The following is a 19,262-nucleotide window of genomic DNA, read 5'->3' on the forward strand; positions in this document are numbered from 1 at the left end:
TATTGCGACTGGACAAAATGATCACAGCTCCAGACCAGATTTGTCGTTATCCAGCGACTGGTCAAACAGAGCAGACCAGGAACACCTAATCCAGTCGTGGCTTACCCACCAGAACCACGGTTATGTGCCAAGACCCACCTACTATCCTACATAGACGCAACCAGAATATTCGAGGGAGATGAAAAGCCTTGTGGGTCAGTCACAAAAACCTTATGGTGGGGTACGAGCCAAACCATTGCGAGATGGCTCAAGCAGGTGCTAGAAACTGCTGGGATAAACACTAACATGTACAAATTTTATTCCACCAGGGCAGCATCCATGTCGACGGCTAAAGAATGGACATGCCTATAGACCACATCCTGGCTACAGCAGGATGGTGGGAAGGGAAAAGACCGTTCAGAAATTTTATAATAAGCCGTTGGCAAAACCTGGTTTATTTGCAGTAAAGGTTTACGAACTGCAAATATTTAATTTAAGCCCAGGGGAGCAACTTAATTCTTTGTTGTTATTGTTTAAAAAATACCATTGTGTTTTTCTACAAATAGACTCATTGGTTCATTACGATAACACTTCCTCCCTCAAGAACTTCGGCAGTGAGTGAAATGAAACTGTTACACGGTTTGAAATCACAGAGCTTTGAAATCTTCACGTAGTCACTCACGTGACTCCGAAGTAAAATAGTAAGATTAAACGAGAACTTACCAGTTTGAAGTTTGATCTGTATTTTATGAGGAGTTACGATGAGGGATTACGTGCCCTCCGCTCCCACCCTCATTATATGGATCAAACTAATAAATTGATGTATCCTTATCTTTACTATGTTTACTTCAAAATAACTGTGTCTATCTGTGATTCCACACCGCTGCTTGGAAGTATGCCGCGCCTGCGCACTGAGCGGGTTCTTCACGTAATCCCTCATCGTAACTCCTCATAAAATACAGATCAAACTTCAAACTGGTAAGTTCTCGTTTAATCTTACTATTTTATGTTAGATGACAAACTGTTCTCTGGGCGGCAATAATGCTTGTAGTAAATCCCAAGGAGAGAAGAGTTCTTGAATAAACTGGACACATGGTTGTTGACCCTTGTGTAAAATGGTAAGTTTGAATGCACATTCTATAAATAATGTACGCTTTATTAGATGTTAGGAATTCACAGAAAACACACAAGCTATAAATCTCCGATCAGGTCGATTCTCAGCCTCTAATGCTCCAGAGGAAAAAAAAATCAAAGTTTGTCCAACCTCTCCTTATAGCTAATAATATCTAACCCAGACAACATCCTGTTGAAGATCACAAAGTACTGGAGCAACTCAGCAGGTCAGGCAGCATCTCTGGAGGACATCGATATACAATGCTTCCCTGTACTCCAGAGATGCTGCCTGACCCGTTGATTTACTCCAGCACTATGGAGGATTCCACCACATGCAGTTCCTTGTGTCAACATCCTGGTGAACCCCTTCTGCACCCCCTCCAAAGCTTCCACATCCATTGTGTAATGCGATGACCGGAACTGGACACCATATGTGGCCCAATCAATACAGCTTCAACATGGTCAATAAGCAGGAGTAATGAGATTTTGCTGTATAATGCTTGTCTGTTGAACTGGTTATTTAACAATGGGGACTGCACTTCAATAGTACATTGGATGTTTTCAATTTCAAACTAGAAACACACAAGCCATGAGAAAGAAGATACATGGATATGCATCAAAGTGTGCTTGTAAGTAAAATATATAAACTCCTAAAAGTAGGAGATGGGTATGACACTTACATTTTTTCTTACCAGGCATTTGAATTAATAAAACAGAAAGTGCCTTGAACACTCATGCATGGAAATGAGCAGCAACTGTAGAAATAAAAAGGGAAAAAAAAGCAGTGGTAGAGTTGTTGCCTTACAGTGCCAGAGACCCGGGTTCAATCCTGACTATGGGTGCCGTCTGCACAAGATTTGTACGTTCTCCCTGTGATTGAGTGGGTTTTCTCTGGGTGCCTCGGTTTCCTCCCGTATTCTAAAGATGTGTAGGTTTGTATGTTAATTGGCTTCTGTAAATTGCCCTTAGAATGTGGGATAACAGAACCAGTGTACGGGTGATCGATGGTTGACGTGGATATGGTGGGCCAAAGGACCTTTTTCCACACTGTATTTCTAAACTAAGCATAAACTAAACTAAGACTCGCCTGTTAAGGTTTGAGACCCTTCCTCAGAGCACAGAGCAAGGGACCTCAAAGCAAGATCTGAGATCCTTCATCAGGGGGAATTTGTGCAATTGTGCAATTGAGGCACCAAATTGTGCTTGGCTATTAAGGCTTGTGAAATTGCTTGAACCTTTTGTTAGAGTCCCACAGCTCACACTCTGGAAAGCAATTGTTCTCTGCACACAATGACCTGGAGACTGCAATGATTTAGCTTTTCTATCTAATCGTGAAAGTAAAGAAATAGAGCCCTAGTAGCTACAATAAACTTTCCCTTTGACCTTTGGTGTCTGTATGACAGACGCTTATTGCTAAGTAACAATATATCAACTAGGGCTTCTGTCACATTGGGCTAGCCTTTTCAGACCTGCTCCTAGTTTAACATTGAAATCTCTTAGACTAGGTCGCAAGACACTCTGAGTGATGTATACCTACTTTGACTACATTAGCATTTATTGTTTAGGTCTCCCTCATTAATAAAAGGCAATTCTAAAATTGTCTCTGATGTAGCCCTTAATATGTTTTACATATCATTCCCAAAGGCAACATTAGAGATGAACAATACTGTACTCTAAGCATTATTCAATATGTCATGACAGAAAGCAGATGAGACTGCTCGAGGCACTTTATACATTTCTAAGGGCTTTGTGTCGGGAAAATAAAAGCGTCAGCACAAAAGCACACGCAACATTTCTTGTTGAAGCGCCATCTTCCTTATCTTGAAGGAGGATCTTGCTCTGGCACATTGCTGTGAGCGTATGCAGCAACAACTCACCACTAGAAGGTGCCATCTGCCCAATTCTATATCAGATACCTCTCTGATCTACGGGCTGCTTCCGGGGATGTACACTGAGACAGACATCAACCGCTACTGGAAGATCATCGACTTAGTGATAGAACCACTTTGGTTTGTTCGAAACTTGTTGGTCTTTCAGTGTCAGGAGATGCTGCAAGCGAATGCTGCTGACTGGCATATTCCTGCTGCAGGAGTCTGTGCTGAGGGACGTACTGAAGCTCAGTGCATTCAACAAAGGCTCTATGTGGAAGGACTACAGTCCTGCTGCCACTGAACACTGGGGGGCTGAGACAACCTCTCAAACACTTCACAGGTGTACTGTTTAAGAAGGAAACAGGTGTGGCATTGACACCTTGTAAGTTAATTTGACAGCACAATGAACGGAAAGAATATTTTTACGAATAAAGTAATCAAAAAGACAGCTCTCTTCCAGCCCCAGCTTATCAATGCTGGCTCTGACCACCAGAGCAACAACTGTGATGGTTAGATCAGAGTAGGCATTCCTCAAGATCTAGGTGGCAGATATATAAGCTTTTAAGCATATCCAATTTCGAAGGTACAGGAAAAGGATAATATTGCAGCCCTTTGCACAAATGAATTGTTTCACCGGTCAGTGTGTGGATGAGCAAGACTGAACACTCTCCTCAGCACTGGAAGAGTTTATTAAATCAAAACCCCAGCAGAACTGCCTGTCCTGTGGTGCAATGAAGCAAGGAACTGGTAATATTGGCTGCATCGTGATCCTAAATGATCCTGAGTTATGAAGCTTAGAACTATTCAAATTAATTGACTGATGGTGATGTACACTGGACACACGAGAGGCTGTATCAGGACTCGTCTTCTCAATATTAGACAGTCTCACCTATCAGACAGCCTCAGCTGTCTCTTTAAATTACCAAGATCTGCACAGTGCGTGAAAACACTTGAATTCTCACAGCACACTTTGCATTGCCTAGATTAAGATCCTACAGCTCATGGTGTTGTTTGGATGTGTGGCAATTACTGGAATGTAGAAAGTATAATAGTCATTCAAGCCTTCTTTCTCCTATACACCACTGGAGTGGACAGTCCCAGCACCCAGAAGAACAACTCCTATGGCAAGATGTGCTCACAAAACTTCAGCCTGAAATGTGGGCTGAGGTCTCGCTCCATAAATGAACAACTTTCTGACAGGGAAGGCTGTGAATTGAGGTGCCGGGGGGGGGTGGGGGGGGGGGGGGGGGGGGGGGGGGGGGAGTGACAGCCACAGTTCATCCTCGACACCTGCAACCTTCATAGGTTCTTCAGTTTCAATTTGAGATATTGGCATGATGAATCACACAGTTAGAAAGGTTCAGACTTTTGTTTGGGTTGCTCCATTTTCAAAAGCAGACAGTAAAAATAAAAGAATGCTGGAAACCTCAGAGGAGGAGAATGTACCATTTGATCAATACCATTTGGTGCTCTTGTGATAGTTACCTGCACTATAGAGTACCTCATGATGGCAAATTAACCTCTCAGCCCATTTTTGGGACCCGGGAGAAAACCAGAGTCCGTGAAGCCAGTTGGTTACTGAAAGAACGTGCAAAGTGCACGCAGACGCTGAGGTTAGGAGTGCACCTGGGTCCCTGGAGCTATGGGGCAGTTGCACTAACAGCTGCACTGCTTTGCTACCCCAAAATAATAGGAGAAATAGGAAAGGGAATGGGACATTCAGGTTTCCGATGCCTGTTTAAAACCATTCTTTATTTGTTATTATTTGTTCATTATTTGTTCAGGATCATGTTGGGAAGGTTGTTGGTAGTGAGACACAGAGTAACATGGCCAGGGGTAACATGGAGTGGTTTGTGTACCTGGCTCGATGCTTGTTATTTATGACACAGATCATGAGCGCTATAAATGGTGTTGGTCTCTGTTGTTCTTGGTCTCCCTGCCTGCACAAGGAAGTCATGGTCTATTTGCTGGAAAGGTTTCTGGAAATCACTGCTGAAAAACTTTTCACCAATTTGCATCCGATATTTAGCAGGAAAATTGGGGAGTTATCACTAATATTCTGATAAATATTTATTCCCCATTGACACAATTGCAATAAGTTATTTTATTATGTTGGTTCTTGTACAACACTGAAGTGTATAAAATGACCATTAGTAGTAGGCTTGGCGATCGCTTCACCCAACACCTTCGCTCAGTTCGCAAATAACCAACCTGATCTCCCGGCGGCTCAGCACTTCAACTACCCCTCCCATTCCAAATCCAAACTTTCTGTCCTGAGCCTCCTCCATGGCCAGAATGAGTCCCACCGTAAATTGGAGGAGCAGCACCTCATATTTCGCTTGGGTAGTTTACACCCCAGTGGTATGAACATTGACCTCCCCCTCCAATTTCATGTAGCTCTTGCTTTCTCCCTCTTTCCCCTCCCCTTCCCAGCTCCCCCACAGCCCACTGTCTCTGCAGCTTCCTTTCTTCTTCCCGCCCCACCGCCCCCACATCAGTCTGAAGAAGGGTCTCGACCCAAAGCATCAACTATTCCTTTGCTCCATAGATGCTGCCTCACCCGCTGAGTTTCTCCAGCATTTTTATCTACCTTCGATTTTCCAGCATCTGCAGTTCCTTCTTAAACATTAGGCACTTAAGATTAGTTTAGCGGCATGAGCTGTGCTACTCGAAACCAAGGAAAGGGTTACAGGTGGACACTGCTTTTGTTGCAAGTATCTGCTGGAGCTCCCCAACAGTGGGTGTTTCTCAGCTTCAATAATTATTTTTTACTGAAAGCATGAAGCTAATTTTATTCTGTAAAGTTCAATTAAATGGCAATTGGGCAGAGAATTTTTTTTTTTTTTTAAATAGACTTACTGCCCACTGGCAAACAAGATTTTCAAGCATGCCTTAAAATGTACAGCCAGCCATCTCTCCCAAAGTAGGCACTTATCTTCATGAAACATGTACATCAGAGACCAGCACCATCTATAGTGCACATTATCTGTGTCATAAATAACAATCTCACTTGTGGCGTGCTACCAACCACCCCCTGTTACCCCTGGCCATGTTACACTGTGTCAAATTGCCAACAACCTTCCCAACATGATCTTGAGCTAAAAGTGTAATTGTCATGGAAACAGGTATTTGCTCGGGCGAGCCTTGCCTGAGTTAATTTGTATAAATGTCATGTTATGAGTCTGTTGACATCTGAACCGAAGGCGTTTGGCTATTGTTCTGTTCTTACATGGAGGCCGTTTACACTAATCAAATGCATTAGCCAATCTTACTCTTTACACACCGACACAGGACTGCAGATACTGGACGCCAGGTCTTGCTCCATAATGTCAATAACTCCTTTCCTTCCAGAGATGCTGCCAGGGCCGGCGTTAAGCCGATTTGACCGATTGCTCCCAATTGGGCCCCGCGCCTAAGCGGGGCCCCGCACTAATGTTCAGTATTTCGTACGGAAATACGAATTCTCTTTGTTAAATAAAGATTTTTTTAAATTCGCCATCCGGATTTTTTTAAACGAACATGTATAACAACCGCTGCACGGCCATCATACACAAACGATTAGTTAACTAGTGCTGTTAGCACATCTTAACGGTAAGTACTTAACACCTTGTTATGCAATGTCATGAATCTGCATCTATCCGCATTCCTCAGTAAATGTTATAGTGTTTTGAACAAGTATTAATGACGCCGTGTTCCTTTGAATAAAATTCACGCGGCGTCATTAATACTTGTTTAAAACACAATTACATTTACTGAGGAATGTAGATCGGTGACACGTTGAGAATTTCATTTAACTCACCATCATGAGTGAGGGCCCCGGGCCGCGAGAAGGGGCTTCTTCCTGGTGTGCAGGTTTGTCATTCACCTACCGACCCACGTTGTGTCCAAAGATCTTGGATCCAGTTCCCTTTTGAACATCTTATAGCGGATCTTTGGTTGTGTCTCTCTGTCTTTTGCTCACTCACTCCCTCCCTCCCTCTTTCTCTCGCACTCTCTCTCCCGCTCCCCATATTGTCTCTCTCTAGCTCTCCCACTCCCTCTCTATCACCCTGTCCCCTCAGCATTCCCGGAATGACGTTTTGCAGTAGACAAAAATGCTGGAGAAACCCTGCGGGTGAGGCAGCCGCCTGGCCCGCTGAGTTCCTCCAGCACTTTTTGTTTGGCTCTGAAGTTGAAGTTGGCTCAGCGGGACGGGCAGCGGCTCTGGGGAGAGGGTTGTGTTTCTGGTCGAGACCTTCTTCAGACAATCACAAGTACTCTCATCGACGCGAGTTCAGTTCGGTCTGAAGAAGGGTCTTCTCTCCAGTGTCGCTGCGCTGCCTGTCCTGCGGAGTTACTCCAGCTTTATGTCTATCTTCAATTTCAGAGAATTACAATTTCTCACGGGGGGCTTATAACGTCTCTAAACCCCTCTGGGACCCTCTGAACACCTCTAAACCCCCTCTAGCCCCCCTATTTCCCTCTATTCCCCTCTAAACAATTGTAAACACACCTGAACCCATCTGAAGCCCTCTAAACATCTCTAAACCGTTTAAACCCCTCTAAACTAGGAGGCTACAAGGTGACTTGGATAGGCTGGGTGAGTGGGCAAATGCATGGGAGATGCAGTATAAAGTGGATAAATGTGAGGTTATCCATTTTAGTGGCAAAAACAGGAAAGTAGACTATTATCTGAATTGTGGCCGATTAGGAAAAGGGGAGATGCAACGAGATGCAACGAAAAATGCTCACGGCAGACCAAACGTGTTAAACAGAAATTGGTCAGATATTGAGCTTTACACAGTGAGAAATCATGTGAAATAATCACTGAATTTAATTTTAAATGAATGTACCTGCATGTTATACTGTTTAGTTTGGAGATACCACCAGATAGTCTGGTTGATACAACCAGGTTAGTTTGGAGATACAACCAGATTAGTTTGGAGATACAACCAGATTAGTTTGGAGATACAACCAGATTAGTTTGGAGATACAACCAGATAGTCCACTGAGTTCGCGCCGACCAGCGATTTTTGTTACAGATTTGACAAATTTATTTGGTGGCCAATCAAACGCTGTCTCTAAGGGGGGTGCATCCAATCATCAACCAGCTTGCCTTAAAATTCCCGAAACTACGCGAAATATAAGCATACATAAATTTTTACTTTTCTAGAGTAGGGGCCCCGCCATCAGTTTTCTAATTGGGCCCCGCAATTCCTAGCACCGGCCCTGGATGCTGCTCTACCTGCTGGGTTCCTCCAGCAATTTGCTTTTTGCTACTCTTTACACATATGTCTAATTTTATTTGTTTCCTATTGGCTTGGTAGTAGTAGGCAGAGTGTGGTATGATAAATATGCTAAATGATCCTGAGATATGAGCTTAGAACTATTCAAATTAATTGATTGATGGTGATATACACTGGATACATGAGAGGCTGCATCAGTGATCATCTTCTCAGTATTAGACAACCTCACCTATAATGACTGTCTCTTTAAATTACTTTGATTGTCCAGAGAGAGAATATCCCATGTCGAATAGTGCAACTTGAGATCTGCACAGTGCGTGAAAACAAGGTCTCAAATTCACGTAGTAAACTTTGAATTGCCTAAGATCTTATAGCTCATGATGTTCTTTAGATGTGTAGCAATTGCTGGAATGTAGAAAATACAGCAGTCATTCAAACCTGATTTCCTTTATCCCATTGGAGAGGACAGTCCCAACACCCAGAAGATCGGACACTGGCAAAACGTTCTAGCAAAATTACAGTCTGAATTATCAGCTGAGTTTTCTCTCTGTGAATGAACAATCTTCCTACACAGGTGATGGGGAGGTGGGGGAAGGGGTTGAAAGTCACAGTTCATCCTGAACAGTGGCTAACTTCATAGGTTCTTTATTCTCAAATTAGTGGTCTGGACAGAGCGAATGTGGAGAGGATGTTTCCACGAGTGGGAGAGTCCAGGACCAGAGGTCATAGACTCGGAATAAAAGGACATTCCTTTAGGAAGGAGATGAGGAAGAATTTCTTCAATCAGAGGATGGTGAATCTGTGGAATTCATTGTTACAGAAGGCTGTGGAGGCCAAGTGAAAGGGTATTTTTAAGACAGAGATAGATAGATTCTTGATTAGTATAGGTGTCCGGGGTTATAGGAGAAGACAAGAGAATGGGATTAAGAGGGGAAGATCAGCCATGATTGAATGTGGGAATAGACTTGATGGCCTAATTCTGCACTTATCACTTATCAACTTATGAACTTGAGATATTGGCATGGTGGGATGTGCCTTCAGAAAGGTTCAGATTTGCATTTTGCTACTTTTTCCACACATGTCTCATTTTATTTTCCAACTGGCTTGGTGATAGAAGGCAGAGGGTGGTAGAAGGTTACTTTAAACAGTGGAGACCTGTGACCAGTGATGTGCTGCAGCGATTGGTGCTTGGTCCCCTGTTGAATCTTGTTCCTTTCTACTTGCTAAAAGCTTGGGGACCTCTACATGGGGGTATAAATAAGCCCTGAGAGTCAGTATTCACTGCAGAGCACATTTGTCTGAGCCTTTGCTGATGCAACTGTATTTACATGGAATATAGAAAATAGCCACAGGAACTGACCGTTCGGCCCACAATGCCTGTGGCGAACATGATGCCAAGTTAAACTAATCTCCTCTGCCTGCAAGTGATCCATATCCCTCTGTTCCCTATATATCCATGTGCCTATCTAAAAGCCTCTTAAACGTCATTATTGTATCTGCTTCCATCACCACCACTGGTAGCATGATCCAAGCACCAACCACTCTGTGTAAGAAACTCCCCCTGCACAATTCCTTTAAACTTTCACCTTTAGATCTGAAAGCCATGCACTCTTTGAAATTTCCACCTGAGGAAAAAAAGTTTTGACTGTCTATCCTATCTATCATAATTTGATATACTTATATGAATCCACTCCTCAACCTCTGACATTCCAGAGAAAACAATCTCTCTTGTCAAACCTCTCTTTATACATAGCTGTGTGTTTAGAAAGAACTGCAGATGCTGGTTTAAACCGAAGATAGACACAAAATGCCGGAGTAACTCAGCGAGTCATAAAATGTGTAACTCAATGGAGTTACTCCAGCATTTTGCATCTATCTATCTTTATAGCTAATAGATTCTCACCCAGCCTGCATTCTGGAAAACATCTTCACCCTCTTTGAAGCTTTCACATCCTCCTTGACATACCAGGATATGGTTCTCTTGGTTCCCAACTAATCCCTTCTAATATACCATCACTTGCTTGAAAATAAAGCATTCTCTATCAGCCAAAGTATTGATTGCCTCTATTTTTGTAAAAGCTTTTTACCATGCTCCTGCTTATTCACACACTCTGCTAATGAGGCATTGTTGAACCCAAGGTTCAGCCAGTGAGATTTCCATGAGGGACTGACCTTTTCTCTTGCCATTTTACAGCAGTGATGATCTAAATGGAAATTGTAACTATATTATGCAGAATTTGAGGAATGTAAGATGATTAAATAATACAGCAGGATAAGGCACTTGACCAGCTCCCACCCCTCCATTGCCTGCTCTACTTCATTAAGATCAGACCTTATTTATTACCTCAGCACAACTTTCATGTATTCAACCCACATCCCTTGATTCCTTCAATATTTATGAATCTATTACTCTTTGTTGAGTTTAGTTTCGAGATACAGCATGGAAAAAGGCCCATTAGTCCAGTGAGTTCACATAACCATTGATACAGCATGGAAACAGGCCCTTCGGTCCACTGAGTCTACACAACCATTGAGCACCATTGATTATCCCATTTTCCCATCGACATCATGCACACTAGGGTCAATTTTGCAGGGGCCAATTAACCTACAAACCCACATGAATACGGGATATGGGAGGAAACGCACACGGTCACAGGGAGAATGCAAAATCTCCACATAGACAGCACCGAAGGTCAGGATTGAACCGAGTCTCTAGCACTGTGAGTCAGCAGTTCTACCAGCTGCATCACTGTGGTGCCCTTGAACATACTTGAAATCTCTTAAATATATTGTGTACCTGGGCCTCTTCAGCGCTCTGCTAATCTACCCTCTGGGTAGATTCAATGATTCGACACACTCTGAATGAAGACATTTCTTTTCATTTCTGTCCCAAATGAGACTTTAATCCAGGTTTGAAAAACCACAGTTACGATGCCAAGTTAAACTAATCTCCTCTGCCTGCAAGTGCAACCCTGAATGTGACTCATCAAGTCTTGTAATAATTCGGCATGTTGCAGTGAGATTACCTTTTATTCTCCAAATTTCAGAGAAGACCAGCCCATTTGCCTTAAACATTCTTTGAACTACATACCAGCCAACCTGCAAAGGCAATGTAATGCAAGGGAAGTGTGGAGGTTGCAGGCATTTGGAGTAAATTAACCATTAAGATCTGAATAATCATAAGGAGATCACATTCACCTTCTCAGAGTTGCAATAGAAACATAGTAACATAGAAAATAGGTGCAGGAGTAGGCCATTCGGCCCTTCGAGCCTGCACCGCCATTCAATATGATCATGGCTGATCATCCAATTCAGTATCCCGTACCTGCCTTCTCTCCATACCCCCTGATCCCCCTGGCCACAAGGGCCACATCTAACTCCCTCTTAAATATAGCCAATGAACTGGCCTCAACTACCTTCTGTGGCAGAGAATTCCAGAGATTCACCACTCTCTGTGTGAAAAATGTTTTTCTCATCTCAGTCCTAAAAGACTTCCCCCTTATCCTTAAACAGTGAACCCTTGTTCTGGACTTCCCCAACATCGGGAACAATCTTCCTGCATCTAGCCTGTCCAACCCCTTAAGAATTTTGTAAGTTTCTATAAGTCCCCCTCAATCTTCTAAATTCTAGCGAGTACAAGCCAAGTTTATCCAGTCTTTCTTCATGTGAAAGTCCTGCCATCCCAGGAATCAGTCTGGTGAACCTTCTCTGTACTCCCTCGAGGGCAAGAATGTCTTTCCTCAGATTAGGAGACCAAAACTGCACGCAATACTCCAGGTGTGCAATACCTCTCCTGAAAGACTTACCATCCTACCCTTCAATCAAATTGGGCAGCACAGTAGCACAGTAGCACAGTAGCACAGTAGCACAGTAGCACAGTTCACAGTTCACAGTTCACAGTAGCACAGTTCACAGTTCACAGTAGCACTAATTCAAAGGGGCAGAGACCCCTATTCAATCCTAATCTCAGCTGCTATCTGTGCAGAATTTACACATTGTGACCACATTGATTTCCCTTAGGTGCACTGGTTTCCTCCCACATCACAAAGATGTGCAGGTTGGTAGGTTAATTGGCTACTATAAAAATGGGATTAGTCTAAATGGGTGGCTGCTGAGTTGGCAAGGATTTGATGGGCTACAGGGCCATTTTTCCGTGCTGTCTTGAACTATGACTAAGACTCCTTTCTTTTGTAGTGACAAATTGAGCATGTCTGATTCATTTTTCTGGATCTAGGCAAGGTTGGCAGAACAGGAATTTATCGATGGATATTTATTGCCATATATGCAATTAAACATTACACAATGAAATTAATTTTGCATATAATAATGCTGGCGCCATTTTATCGAGTTCAAAGTCCGGCTTGGCCCACGAATCATTGTCCCTCTCTTCCCCTCGCTGACCTACCTGAAGGCGCTGGAGGCATACACTGGCTCACCCTCCTACCGGCCCTTGCTCTCCACGTCCGATATCTCCAGTGACTCCATTCCATTTCTGTCGAGCTTTCGGGGGGAGGGTTCTGCATCCGACGATCCTCCAAGTGACTTTGGCCGCCCAGTGAAGCTTCTCCGCTGGTTTTGGCCTTTTGACGAAGCCCCTGGCCTTCGTCGTTCCGACTGAGCTTCCGGCGGTTCCGCGTCGAACGAGCACTGGGCAGGTTCAACCTTCCGAATGAGCCTTCAGTACCTTCTGGGTGGGTATCGAGACCGCCACGCCTCGATAGAGGCCTCTGGCGGTTTCCCGGTCCGCAACTGCAGCCCGGCGGAAGCCTTATCGCCCATTCCTAATGCTCTTCCCAAGGTGGAGAGTAATCACCTTTTCTAATTGCTACAATCCTTCTGATGAAGGTTCTTGCATGGTATTATTGGAATAGGATTTCACAAATTTACACCCAGTGATGTTGAATTAGGATTTCACGAATTTACCAGTACTTCCATGTCAAGATGGGTGTGTGACCTGCAGGGAACCATACACATGGAGGTATTCCCAATGCTCCTTCAGGCAAATGTAAAAGATCCTATAACAGCTTTTTTCAGAGAACAGAAGCATTCTTCTTGGTCTTGTCCATTATTTATTTCTCATCATCATTATGAATGTTCACCATCATTAGTCTTTCTTTGGGGCATTTCACACGGGTGTTTTAATGTGGAGATCCTGATGCTTGTGCCAGCATTCCACATTGCACTCGATGCACCTCCTGCCTGCAATCAAGCTTAAATCATATGCAATGACGATAATTGCTTCAGACAGTTACAAGCTATTCCAGCCCATTAAATATCATATGAATTTTACCCTTACTTACATAAGGTCAGTGAGTTTTTAATCACATACTAAGACAAATGGTGGCGCATTGGTAGAGTTGCTGCCTTACAGTACTCACAGCATCAAAGACCCAAGTTCGATCCCAACTATGGGTGCTGTCTGAATGAAGTTTGTATGTTCTCCCCGTGACTATGTGGATTTTCTCTGAGATCTTCGGTTTCCTCCCGCACTTCAAAGCCATACAGTTTTGTAGGTTAATTGGCTTGGTATAAATGTAAATTGTCCCTTGTGTATGTAGGATAGTGTTAATGTGTGGGGATCGCTGATTGGTGCGGCCCCGGTGGGCCAAAGGGCCTGTTTCCACACTGTATTTCTAAACTCCAAACTCTTAAAAAAATAATTACTGCTCTGTAGACAATCTTGTCTCAATTGTGCCTGTGCACAATAATTGATTCATAAGAACATTTCATGATTTCCCAAGCTGGTTGCAGCTCATAAAGAGGCCATTGCAACTGTTGCCTCTGCACCACCTTGCCACCAGATCAATGGGGCTGAAATATTTACTGATATTTTACTTTCTCTTTCAACCAACGAGTGATAAGGTCATGCCGAATAGAAACGGACCCTTCAGCACTGACCATCAAGCACCCATTTGCACCAGGAACAACTTTTACTTTATATACCCTACAATCTCATCAATATTTCCCACATTATACTCTGAATGATGACGTCAAACTGCACCTGGTATCTTGACTGTGAGAATTTGTTTGGTTGGTATTAATGGCAGCAGGTTTTGGAAATGGTAGAACTCGATAAAAAAAATGTGATATTTTTTTCTGTATCGTATCTCCGTCCGCACTGTGGCCTGACATCGAAGAGCAGGCGGCCTCTGCTGGAGACCGACTTCGGGAGCTCCAACTGCGGGAGACTGCAGGACTCAACATCGCGGAGCTGGCGATCCCTATCAGGGGTCGACCTCGGAGCTCCATCCGTGGGAGCCTGCGGACTTAACAACGTGAAGCTCGTGGTCCCTGGTTAGAGACCGACTTTGGGTGCTCCAGGCCGCAGGAGCTTCGATAGCCCCGACGCAGGAGCTTCGATCATCCCGACTGCGGATGTTTCGATCGTCCCGACTGCGGATGGTTCGACTGGCCCGACCACAGGAGAATAAAGAGGAAGGAGATTAGACTTTATTGCCTTCCATCACAGTGAGTAAAGTGGGGAATCCGCTGTGATGGATGTTTATGCTAACTTTTAAGTAAGTAAGTAAGTAAGTAAGTTTAATGGTCAAATATTCACATACAAGGAATTTGTCTTGGTGCTCTGCCCACAAGTAACAACATGACATACAGTGACAGTTACGAATGACTCAGAAAACACTAAACATTAATAATAATAAAACATTAATGATAAAACACCATTGATCAAGCATGTGAACCAACAAAATACCAGATCAAAGGGAGGCTACAGATTTTTGGCTGTTGAGTAGAGCAACTACTCGTGGATAAAAACTGTTATTATGTCTGGCTGTGGCAGCTTTGACAGTCTGGAGTCGCCTTCTGAAGGGAAGTGAGAGGGGTCAGAGATGATCTTGCCCGCTCGCTTCCTGGCCCTTGCAGTGTACAGTTCATCAATGGAGGGAAGGTTGCAGCCAATAACCTTCTCTGCTAATCGGACGATTCGCTGCAGCCTCCAGGTGTCATGCTTGGTGGCTGAGCCAAACCAGACCATGATGGAGAAGGTGAGAACAGACTCTACAATGGCCGAGTAGAATTGGACCATCATTGCCTGTGGCAGATTGTGCTTCCTCAGCTGCCGTTGGAAGTACATCCTCTGTTGTGCCTTTTTGACTGTGGAGTCGATGGTAGCCCCCCACTTAAGGTCCTTGGAGATAACGGTTCCCAGGAACTTAAAAGACTCCACAGATGTGACTGTGGTGTTGTTGATGGTGAGTGGGGTGAGGGGAGGGGGAGCTCTCCTAAAGTCTACAATCAATTCCACTGTCTTAAGAACATTGAGTTCCAGGTTGTTGCGATGGCACCAGGACGCCAGCTGTGACACGTCCTGTCTGGAGGCAGATTCCTCCCCATCCTGGATCAGTCCAATCAGGGTTATGTCGTCCGCAAACTTGAGAAGCTTGACAGAGTAGTTTTATGTAGTTGTGTGTCTTGTTGCTTTTTTTAAGTATGGCACTGTACCTTACATTAGGGCATTGTCACTGTGGTGCTGTAGTGATGGAGTGCTGCATTGTCAGAGATGTTATCTTTAGATAGGGCATTGAATAGGATTTCATATGCTCTCATCAGTGAGCAATCTCCCATTTTCCTACTTTTCTCATCCATAAAACGTGACCAAATTTTGCATGTATCATGTGATGTTTTTGTACTTAAAGCATGCACATTTGTTGCGGCTCCGGCACTTTTTAAATACATTTTGCATTATAAACAAAGGGAAGTAAGGGGGGGGGGGGGGGGTCACAAGGAGCTGGAGTGAGAAGAATGCAGAGCTGAAGTTTTATAAGACGTGAGGGGGTTACTGACAAAGGGAATATTTGAATTTTAAACCAAGGCATTGTGCAACGACAGAAAAGTGCTGATCAACAAGAATACCAAGACTGATGGTTGGGCAGTTGGACATGATAGTCGAATGAAGGAATAGACAGCATTCTTTTAAATGGCTAAAGTATATGGAAGTGTGAAGAATGGTGTTTAGTCAGGAGAATTGAGTGTTTCAGTTATGAGGAGAAACAGGACATGTGGATTTGCTTTCTTGGGAGTGGAGAAGGTTGGGTATGGATAGGGTAGACAGTAGAAGATTTTTGATAATACTATAATTATGTAAAACTAGAGGGCATGAGTGAAGGGCAAGGTGTAACAGATTAAGAGGTGGAGTCTGTGGAAGAGTTCTCTTTCACTCAGAGGATGGTTGGAATCTGAAATACACTGCCTGAGTGTGTGGCAGAAGCAGAGAGTCTTACACATGTAAGAAATATCTAGATGAGCATGAATCGCCAAGGCATAAATGGCAACAGGATTGGTTCAGATAGATACTTGACTGTGTGGTGATCCACTGTGTGGTGATTCACTGTTCTTGTTCAAGTGATCCTAAAGGCCGTAGAGGTCTGATGCAGGGTTGAAAAATAAAAGAAAGAGAAAATAGGCCTGAAATGATAACCATCCCTCCCTCTGCATCAACAGATGCTGCCTGACTCCTGAGTTCCTCCAGCAGTGTATTTTCATTTTGAGTTTATTTTTTGCTCCAGATCTCAGCGTCAGCATTGCAGGTACTTCGATGGTAATGATATATTCAGTTGACAGAAACAGTTTAGCTTCTTATATGTCACGCATTTAAATACACTTCTGTAACCCACGACAGCACTGGGCTCACTCAAAACCAGTTCCAGGATTTTTGCCTCTATATCTCTATCTAGAACTTCATCCACTTCTCCCTTTGTCTGAAAAGGCCACTAGCGATGTCAACATTGCTTTTTGCTCATCAGAACATTTGTCCCTCTCTCATATTGTTACCTGAACGATCCATACAATGCTCAATTCTCACGTCTTTCTGCATCTCACACTCACCCACTTAAGATTGGTAGGAGCATGATTTATTGATAAAATAAGGGTGAGGGGGGTGGAAACGACACAAGTTCACACTGGTGAAAAGGTCTCTGGAAAGAAACAAGACTTCATTATTCTGTAAGGAGACAAATGTTGCCCAGGCACATTTAAAAGGTTTATTGATTTTAATTAATCTGTGGTAAGTAGGAAACTTGTAAATTAAGTAATTACTAAGATGAGGGTGCTATTAACGAGATAGTGGCAGTTAAAGGTCATTGTTCGGTGGACTTTGTTTTTTAGTTCTAAGTGGAGAGAATCATTAGCGACATCAAAATCACAATTTTTGAAATATGAAATATAAAACAGTGGGGAAATACATTTCCCAGTATACAGTTTCCACGAAGTGGGGTTTTTGCTGAGTCAGAAGATAAATTCAATTTAAATATCTAGTTGTTTCATTTACTTGAACTGATATACTCTCTTAACTTTGTGAATTTTTAACTTGTGGTAGACAAGGAATATAAAATAGTAAAAACAACGAACCTATAGCCTGCCAAGTAATTAGATAACTAACTAGAATTGATTACCAAAAGTCTGCAGCTTCAGACGTTGTGAACTTTGGGGATATAATTATGTGGCTCTTGCTAAGATACAGCATGAAATGTGTTGTGAGAGCAGTGTCTCCATAGTTGGGCCTAGTGATTGATCAGCTAAAGGGCCTGTCCCACTATACGAGTTTTACCCAAGAGGTCTCCCGAGTTAAAAAAAAAAATCAAACTCGTGGTAAGTACGTAGAATGTACATAGCGGGTACGTTGGAGCTCGGGACGTCTCTTAGCAACTCGTAACGCTAACGGCAGGTACTCGGGAAATGTGGTAAGCTCGTGAAGTTTTTTCAACGTGTTGACAAATGTCCACGAGAGCCCCGAGTACCTACGAGCGGCTATTGCTGTAATTCTCCGAGTTCGAATTAGGGGAAACTCGGGAGAACTCTTGAATTACCTCGTAGAGTGGGACAGGCCCTTTAGGCTGGAAAGAGATCAATGTAGCCAGGTGATGTGTTGGAGATAATATATGTGAAAGTTAAAGGAAACCATGGGGATCCAGTGTGACCTCATCTGCTATAACGCTCTGCAGCCCAAGAAAACTTGAGAGTTAATGATCTGGATTCTGAGTTGAGGACACATTGCATCAGGGAGGGGTAAAGTTACTTAAAAAATAGGACACAAAATGCTGGAGTAACTCAGCGGGCCAGGCAGCATCTCTGAAAAACATTGATAGGTTATTTAGGTGCTTTAGGCTTATTGTATGGGAGTGAATAAAGATGAGGGAGAGGAAGAAGGGCAAACCATGACAGGTAATAGGTGAGCACAGGCAAAGGGGCTTTTGATGGTCAGATGGTTGTCGAAAGGCCAGAGAATAAAACAGAAAGTGTAAAACAAAAGGATTGAAGTTACCTTACCTTCATCGGTGAGACTAAGCGGAGGTTGGGCGATCGTTTCGCCGAACACCTCCGCTCAGTCCGCAAGAACCTACCTGAACTCCCGGTGGCTCAGCACTTCAACTCCCCCTCCCATTCCCAATCCGACCCCTCTGTCCTGGGTCCCCTCCATTGCCAGAGTGAGCAACACCGGAAATTGGAGGAACAGCACCTCATATTCCGCCTGGGTAGTCTGCGGCCGGCGGGCATGAACATTGAATTCTCCCAGTTTTGCTAGCCCTTGCTGTCTCCTCCCCTTCCTTAACCCTCGAGCTGTCTCCTCCCATCCCCCCGCCCTCGGGCTCCTCCTCCTCCCCTTTTCCTTCCTTCTCCCCCCCCCCCCACCCCCTATCAGTCTGAAGAAGGGTTTTCGGCCCGAAACGTCACCTATTTCCTTCGCTCCATAGACGCTGCTGCACCCGCTGAGTTTCTCCAGCATTTTTGTGTACCTTTTACCTTTACCTAGATGCTTTGTTCAAGAAGTAGTCGTATTCCCTGGGTTAAGTACTTTAGAAGCACACAATGCTAATCCTACCTTGGCAATGGACACCTGACCATATCTTGCACTACCATGGACTTGTTTTCTAATTGGATATTTTTGAACTAATGTGTTTTTGCAGTCTTTTTCTTTTCACTGCATGGAGAATTTATGAGTAATTTATATGTAATTTATGTTTTTGTTTGTTGTCTGTGTCTGTGATGCTGCTGCAAGCAAGATTTTCATTGAGCCATAGCCTCACAGTGCTTGTGCATATGACAATGTCCATATTGAAAA

Source organism: Amblyraja radiata, chromosome 13, assembly GCF_010909765.2.
Source record: "Amblyraja radiata isolate CabotCenter1 chromosome 13, sAmbRad1.1.pri, whole genome shotgun sequence".
In the NCBI taxonomy this organism is placed as follows: domain Eukaryota; kingdom Metazoa; phylum Chordata; class Chondrichthyes; order Rajiformes; family Rajidae; genus Amblyraja; species Amblyraja radiata.